Here is an 8,799-nt window from a genome sequence, read left to right on the forward strand (position 1 = left end):
TTGTCCTCTTTTTTATTGTGATGTGAAGGTTTATCATTTTTCTTTGAGGTTACCCTGTGACTTATAATTTTCTTCCCTAGCTCAGAACAATTTATTCTATCTTGCAACTCTCTTGATTTCCTCACCATTTAGCAGTTCTGCAACTACACTTTTTCCCCCCTCTTTTTGGTTTGTAGTTTTCTTCATTTGCCAATTGATGTCTCTGATCCCCTGTTTACAGTCTTGTGAGTTTATTTTACTTTGGATACTTTTGGATGTTTTCCTTGATCTGTGTCTCAATTCTTTGAAGATACCTATGTGTATAATTCTTCTGAATTCCTTATCAAGGTGTTCCAATGCTGCTTCTTCCTCAGGATGTGTTCTGGGTTTCTGTCCTATCCTTTGTTTCTCTTGCTTTATCTTGCTCCTTTGTGTGGACTGTGATGGTCTGTTGTCTCCAAGACATTGTGACTTTGTTTTATTTAGATCTCTGTTAGCTGTTTTGCAAAAGCAGTTATGGGTGAGTCAGGCTCTTCTTGGTGGTTGTTTGTCATTGGCCAGTTGGTGGAGAAGGAAGTGGTGGCTCTCAGTCAGTAAGTAGAGCTATAGGAGGTGCAGGTGTGGTTGTGTTGTATGGGCATGGTTGGTGTCTCCCACTCATCTGGACAAAAAAAACAACAATTGAAATATCATCAGAAAAGTAAAAGCAAGAGGACAAACACACACATACACACACACACACACACACTACATAAACACACAGGAACAATTACCAAAAAAAAAAAAAAGGAAAAAGAAAAAAAAAAAACTCTCAATATCTGGGGAGGAAGCAATAAGAGTAAAGAGGTAGAGTAGGAGAATAATGAAGAAAAAAGTGTGAAAATGCTAAAAGAAAAACAAAGAATGGAGAAAATAAAGAGAAAGAAAAAAATTGGAACCAGGAATATGAAAGAGAGAAAAAGCTGAAAACCAGAACCTGGAGGGGAAGAATAAAGAATAATAATAAAAAGAATGAAAAATAAAAAATAATAGAAATTATTATAAAACAGACAAAAACAAACAAGCTAAAAAAAAAAGGATAAAAAAATTGGGGTAAGACAGGGCACCCAGACTCCATCAGAGCAAACAGATTGGGATGGAATTCCTGCCAGCCCAGAAGGTGGGTGGGAGTGAGAGATGGCCACATTTCCCTTTACCAAGAGGGTGTGGGGTATAAGAGTAATAAGGGGGGATATTGCACCTTTCTAGTAGTTCGTGTCTGGAATGTCCTTGTGTTCCCCAGTAAGCGGAGCCTATTCTTAGTTCCCTAGAATCTGAGAGAACCCTTGTTGCTTTAAATATCCAAAATGCTCAAACTGCTTGTAGATATTCAAAATGGCTGCATCCTCAAGACAGCCAAAATTCCACAGCTCAGCCCATCTCCCTCTTTGCTGCTTGCCCTTTTACTCACGAGTCTGCATGCAGCCTCTGGCTAACAAGGCTGATTTTCAGGTTAATTTTTAGGTCCTAACACCACTTGGCAATATCCAAGCTGTCCGTGCCATCAGGATCCCTGATAGACTACAATTCTTTATGTCTCCTTTTTTGGTGTTTTCATGCAGGTTCTTCTACTAGTTGGAGTTTAGTCCATTTCTGTATCCTTCCTTTCAAAGCTCAGGGCTCCAGGATTATCTTTTGTATCTGTTAATTGATTCCCCTTTTCTTTGTTGAAGAGGGTCTGTGTAATTTGTCTGCCTATTCTGCCATCTCACAGGAACTCCCCTTTTAAAGTGTTCTTGCCAGTGTTCAAACCTTCCTTTCTTAAAACATTTTGATCAAACAGACCACTTGAAAGTCTTAAGCATTGAAGAGAGCATTATGGAAGGCCTGTATATGGGTGCTCTTCTTTAGTAACTAAATGTTTAGAAAACTATACTAAAAATGACAAATTAACAATAAAATGAGTTTGAGGAAAAAAAGTCATATCTTGTTATGGATTATTTTAAAAAAACTTTTTAGAAGTAGTATGGGATTATATTTTCTATAAATACTATACAAAATCAGGTTGAGAAACAAAGAGGTAAATTGTTCAATTCACATTGAACCTTTCCTTGAGACTATAGAAGTTCTAATCTGATGATGGATTTCAGAATGATGACTGTTCTGTCTATTCACCTAAATTCAGGCAGTGAAAAATATTTTTTTATTCTAACTGTTGTTGTTATGTGCCATCAGTTGACTATGACTCATAAGGACCTTATATACAACAGAACGAAAAACACTTCCCAGTCCTGTGCCATCTCACAGTCCTTGCTATACTTAAGTTTATCATTGCAACCACTGTGTCAATCCATCTCATTGAAGGACTTCCCCTTTTTGCTGACCCTGTACTTTACCATGCATGATCTCCTTCTCCAGTGAATACTCTCTTCTGACCACATGATCAAATTTGGTGAGATGAAGTCTGGCTGTTATAGCTCCCAAAGAGCATTCTGGCCGCATTTGTTCCAGGACCGATTTGTTTGTTCTTCTGGCAGTCTAGTATTTTCAGTGTGCTTCACCAACACCCAAATTCAAAGCCATCAACTTTTCTTTGATCTTCCTTACTCATTGTCCAGCTTTCACATGCATGTTGTTATGTTGTTATGTGCCATCGAGTCGGCCCCGACTCATAGTGACCCCTCCTTGGGTTTCCAAGGCAGTATCACTATGGAAGTAGATTGCCCCATCTTCCTTCTGAGGAGTGGCCAGTGGGTTTGAACTGCCAACCTTCTGGTTAGCAGTCAAGTGCCTTAGCCACTATGCTACCAGAGCTCCCTTCACATGCATATGGGGTAATTAAAAATACCATGGCTTGGGTTAGGCACACCTTACTTAGTCTTCTAAGTGACATCTTTGCCTCTTAACACTGTAAAGAGTTCTTTTGCTGCATTTTTGCCCAGTGCAATGTGACATCAACTGCTGCTTCCTTGGGTGTTACTTGTGGATCTGAGTAAAATGAAACCCCTGACAACTTCAATCTTTTCCATATTTATTGTAATGTTGCTTGCTGGTCCAGTTGTGAGGTTTTTCGTTTTCTTTTGAAGTGTAATCCATATTGAAGACCATAGTCTTTGATCTTAATCAGTGAGTGTTTCAAGTCATCTTCATTTTCAGCATGGAAGGTTGTGTCATCTGCATATTGCAGATTATTAGTGCATCTTCCTCCAGTCTTGATGCTGAGTTCTTCTAATTATTCCAGTTACTTTATAAAAAAATGTATATTCTCTTTTGATTTGCTAATCCCAGAGATCTGAAGAAAGTCCACCCCTTTTCCTGTTTTGCTCTGGGTGTCCTGAGTTTAAAACATGTCTCATTTCTCTATCTAAATCAAAATATGAAGAAGGGAATAAAACACACAATTAAGTTTATACTAGAATAGTGTAGCATAGTGGTTCTTTACTGGGGTTGCTTTGCCACTCCTCTGGAACATTTGAATATGTTTCAAGCTAGTTTTGATTGTTATGGCCTGGAGGGAGAAGGTCCTCCTGGCATCTAGTGAGTAGAGGCCAGGGTGATGCCAAATATATTACTATGTGCAAGACAAGAAGTTGTCAAGATTGAGAAACCCTGGTATAGCAGAATCCAGGAAACCTGGAATATACTCTCAACTCTACCACTAACCACCAACTCATATAATAGTTCTCTGGGCCACTGTCTCCTCATTTGCAAAATACTAGACAGAGTTACATGCTCTTCAAAAAATTTTCCAGCATTAAAACTCCTTTTCTTTGTTTGTCTCTCTTTTCAGATAATTATTAACTTTATTTTTCAATTAGTTATTACTTTAAAATCAAACTAATACATATACACTGTTAAAAATCATTAAAAATCTGCTTTACAGAAAACATTTGAATTTATTTAAAAGTTCCATTTTGGATTATTGTGAATATCTGATTTTAAAAATAGTTTTAAAAGTCTACCTTTGCTCTCAATATGTAATTAAACAAAAAAAAAATACACTTATGCATAATGTTTGTTTTGATAAAAATTCTATCTTCCTCAGTTTTCAGACTTTGTGTATTCAGTTCTCTCATAAACCCTGTAAGAAACTAGTTAGATGGATAATTGGGCTGTCATACAACATGATCTTCACAGATTCATTTTAATCATGCATAGATTAGTGAACACCACATATTACATCCACCACCAATCTGTCAGTTTGTTATATTGTGGTGGCTTGCATGTTGCTATGATATTAGAAGCTATGCCACCTGTATTTCAAGTACCAACAGAGTCATCCTTGTTTGAGTGGAGCTTCCAGACTAAGACCAGAAAGAAAGGCCTGAAAATCAACTTCCAAAAATTAGTCAGTGAAAACCTTATGGATCACAATAGAATATTGTCCAACATACTTCTGGAAGCTGAGGTTGGAAGGATGGAAGGCACTCAAAATACATAGTAGTTGTAACAATGGACTTGAACATTCCAAGAACTGTGAAGATGGCACAGGACTATGCAATGTCTTGTTCTGTTGTACATGGGGCATCATGAGCCTGAGTCAATTGATGGCAACTGACAATAACAACAGGATCTCTGGTAGCATAGTGCCTAAGGCACTTGACTGCTAACCAGAAGGCTGGCTTGAACCGCCACTTCAAACTACTCGGAAGGAAGATGGGGCAATCTACTTCCATAGTGATACTGCCTCAGAAACCCAAGAAGGGGTCACTATGAGTCGGGTCTGACTCAACAGCACATAACAACAACAACAACAACTGATTACATGATTTTTCTCTAGAAAACTGGTTATATCAGGGTTCCAGAACTCTCAGTTAAAAAGCCACATTGGGATTTTTTTTAAGGGAGTTCAAACAATAAAGTGACCCCTGATTTTCACTGAAAAGGAAAGATCTCTTTAAGGGAAAAAGTTCTCTCTCTCTCTCTGTCTCTCTCTCTCTGTCACTCTCTGAATAGGTAGCATATGCCAAGCACTGTGCTATGTATTGAAACATTACCTAGGTTTTACACTGTGCCATACAGCCTACATAAGGCTTATTTTACAGGAAAGAAACAACTCAAAGAGGTGACTTGCCCCAAATTACATAGCTGGGAAGTGGTTGCCTTAGTGTAAAAACTTTTTCAAAAAGGTATTTCACTGAACTACAAAAAGAACTTCTGGCACATCTCTTGAGCAAGGCAAACTATTTCTGTAATGGCCCAGATAGTATGTTTTTTTTAAAAATTATTTGTGGGTCATACGGTCTCTGTCACAGTTGTTCAGTTCTGCTATTATAGTGCAAAATCAACCATAGTCAATATGTAAATGAATGTGGGAGATTCTATTTCAATAAAATTTTACCAAAAAGTTAATGGGCTGAATTTGACATGTGAACCATAGTTTGCTGACCTCAGTTCCTGAGCATTACGTAAGATCCCATTTTCCTGATTAGTATCTCCATTTGCCCTCCATTTCACTCTCTGAGAGCACAAAAATTGCATTCCTTGTAGTAAAAGCAACCTTATAACAGGTCATCAGAAACCCACAGATTGAATGCTATCCCTTTCAATTTTGACTTTGTGGCCCATTCACAAGCTAACACATAGGCTTTCCAGATAGTTGTATGGTGCCAGATGCAGAGCGATTGGTTCAGACTGGCCTATGGACTATCTGTCCACTTCTCTGGTAACTATTTTCCAGGAAAGGGAGTGTCACACCCTTTCTATACAGAGCTTCCTGGTAGTTGTGGCATAGAAATTGTAGGTAGCCCTGGCTTTTAGGATAGATATTGTTTAGCGGGGCTCGTTGGAAAATGAAAAATAGAATTATCCCACTGCAATGTATTATTTTGTATTAAAAGTATCTTAACAGACCAAATATACTTTTGGTGAAAGAAAGAATTTGAAGTCCCCTAGTGGCATAGTGCCTAAGGCATTTGACTGCTAACCAGAAAACTGGCAGTTCAAACCCACCAGCCACTCCTCAAAAAGAAGACTGGGCAATCTGCTTTCATGGAGATACTGCCTTGGAAACCCAAGGAGGGGTCGCTATGAGTCAGAATCGACTGGACGGCAGTGAGCTTGGTTTGATTTTAACCACATTTTATGATCCTGAGCAAGTCACTTCACCTCTGCAAGCCTTGGGTTATTCATCTTTCAAATGGCAATAAAACCAATCCAAACTTATTGTATTGAGTTGACTGTGAGCCATTGGTGACATTTTAGGATAGAATAGAACTTCCCATAAGGTTCTCAAGGCTGTAATCTTTATGGAAGCATACTGTCACACCTTTCTCTTTCAGAGCAGCTGACGAGTTTCTGCCTCCCACCTTTTGGTTAGCAGCTGAATGCTTTAACTACTATGCCAAGAGAGCTCCTCTCAAATGGGGTTAGTAATCATAATTATTCCTTTGTGTTCTGCTGAGTACTAAAGGAGATAATGGGTGTGAAAGTATTTTACTGTCCAGCACTTCCCCATGTCAAGATGAGGAAAGAATTGAGATGGTCTATAGCAGCCAACCTTTGGGACTGCATTCCAAAAAGTGCTGAAAATAGGTACTTAAAATAAGCACTGCTTAGTGGCATTACAGCTTTTCCAGGCACTTTGTAGCAATTAGCTTTTATTCTGCTTAGAAAGCTAATTTTTGGTTTCTTTTGGTTCTCTTAGAGAAGCTTTGGTGGCATAATGGTTAAAACATTTGACTGCTAATGAGAAGGTCATCAGTTCAAACCCACCAGCAGCTCCATGTGAGAAAGATGAGGCAGTCTGCTTCCATAAAGATTTATAGCCTTGGAAACCCTATGGGGCAGTTCTACTCTGTCCTAATGATTCATTGTGACTTGGAATTTACTCAATGGCAGTTGGTTTGTTTTCTCTTTTTTAGCTCTTTGCTGAGTTCTCCTATAATAAGGGACACCTGTTCATCCTTGGAATATCAGTTCAAACATGATTTATTAATATGTAATTATCTGGTTGCAATTGGCACTACAACCTTTTTCTACAAACTTTTGCATTGAGTTGGTTTCGACTCTTACTGACAATGTATAACAGAACAAAACACTGCCCGATCCTGCACCATCCTCACAATCTTTGCTATGCTTGAACCATCCTTGTAGCAATGATTCTAATCCATCTAGTTGAAGGTCTTCCCTTTTTGCTGACCCTCTGCTTTACCAAGCATGATATTCTTTTCCAGGAACTGATCCCTTCTGAAAACATGACCAAAGTATGAGAGAGGAAGTCTGGCCATTGTCACTTCTAAGGAGCATTCTGGCTGTACTTCTTCCAAGACAGATTTGTTCCTTCTGGTAGCCCACAGTATATTCAATATTCTTTGAGAATGCTGCAATTCAAATGCAACAATTCTTCTGCAGTCTTCATTATTCATTGCCTAACTTTATGAAGCTAATGAAAATACCATGGCTTGGGTCAGGCACCCTTTAGTCTTCAAAGTGACATCTTTCTTTTCACCACTTTAAGAGGTCTTTTGCAGCAAATTTTCCCAGTGCAATAAGTTGTTTGATTTCTTTACTGCTTCTTCCATGGGTCTTGATTGTGGATCTAAGTAAAATGAAATCCTTGACAACTTCAGTCTGCTCTGTGTTTATCATAATATTGCTTATTGGTCCATTTGTAAAGATTTTTGTTTTCTTTATGTTGAGGTGTAATCCATATTTAAGGCTGTAGTCTTTGATCTTCATCAGTAAGTGCTTCAAGTCTTCTTCCCTTTCAGCAACAAGCACCTTTTTAGCCACTCTTTACTCCTATTCACTCCTCAATTTATTTATTTATTTTCACTTTTCCTTACTAAGGGCAAAGTTTGAGGGAAGGAATGTCCTTCTGTGTTCCTAAGAGAGTTGTGATGGTATGTACTTGTTAAACATTTCCTGGGTGCCTGTGTTATGGAAGAGTAGAATCCTTGTCCTCAGAAAATCAGTTTAGATACACACTATCCAATATGCTAGTCACTAGCTACATGTGGCTATTGAGCACTTTAAATGTCATAGTCCAAAACAAAATGTGAAAGATGTAATAGGAGGTAGAGGGAATTGGTCAGAGGAAGTTATTAATAAACCAAATCAAACTCACTGCCGTCAAGTTGGATCTGACTCATAGCAACCCCTCCTTGGGTTTCTGAGGTGGCATCACTGTGAAAGTAGAATGCCCAACCTTCCTTCCAAAGAGTTGCTTGGGGGTTTGAGCAGCCAGCCTTTTGGTTAGCAAATGAATATTTATTAGAGAAGGAAGTACTTATATTTGAAAGGCTAGGTAGTATGTGTGGCAATGCTTCCTGCTATATACTTTGCTTATACTTAGCTGTACCCTTGGTGAATATAGTCTCAACTTTAAGTTATGTAGTTAACTTTGCTGTGAAAATATCATAATATAGAAATATTGATTGAATAGTTACTTGTCCACAAGAATACAGGACATTGGGAATAATTTCTTCTATTTACTGAATGGAAAGTGCAGGGTGCTCAGTGAATAGATTCATGGTGTAGTGATTTCAACATAAAAATCAGATCCTGAGAATGAGATTGATTTAAATGGCTTGTTAGAAGACTGCATTCAGGTTACTTATTTCAGAGAGCCCATTTGGACAATTTTTGAACCATCAAAATTGTACTTTGAATGTTAGAATCTATATTTGTCTTCCAGTTACTAAAATGTAAGCTCAAGTGGGAGAAAGATAAAAGTTTTATTAATCTTTGAATACACACCTCTCTGTCTCCATCCTCATGTGCCTATCCAAATGCCTGGCACCAAACAGGTACTCAATCAGTATCTAGTCTATATTATAAAAGAATAAACTCTCTATCATCAAGTTGAATTCTACTCATAGCGACCCCTCCTTGGGTTTC

The 8,799-nt window shown here is 38.2% G+C and overlaps 1 protein-coding gene across 1 annotated transcript in view; it reads left to right on the top strand.

Moving 5' to 3' along the window:
* The window catches only part of AR (androgen receptor), a 411,187-nt gene that overhangs the window by 129,605 nt on the left and 272,783 nt on the right, over positions 1–8,799 (top strand). The window lies entirely within an intron of this gene.

This window comes from Orycteropus afer, unplaced genomic scaffold (genome assembly GCF_000298275.1).
Source record: "Orycteropus afer afer isolate SDZICR_OR568_19922 unplaced genomic scaffold, OryAfe1.0 scaffold00599, whole genome shotgun sequence".
Lineage (NCBI taxonomy): Eukaryota > Metazoa > Chordata > Mammalia > Tubulidentata > Orycteropodidae > Orycteropus > Orycteropus afer.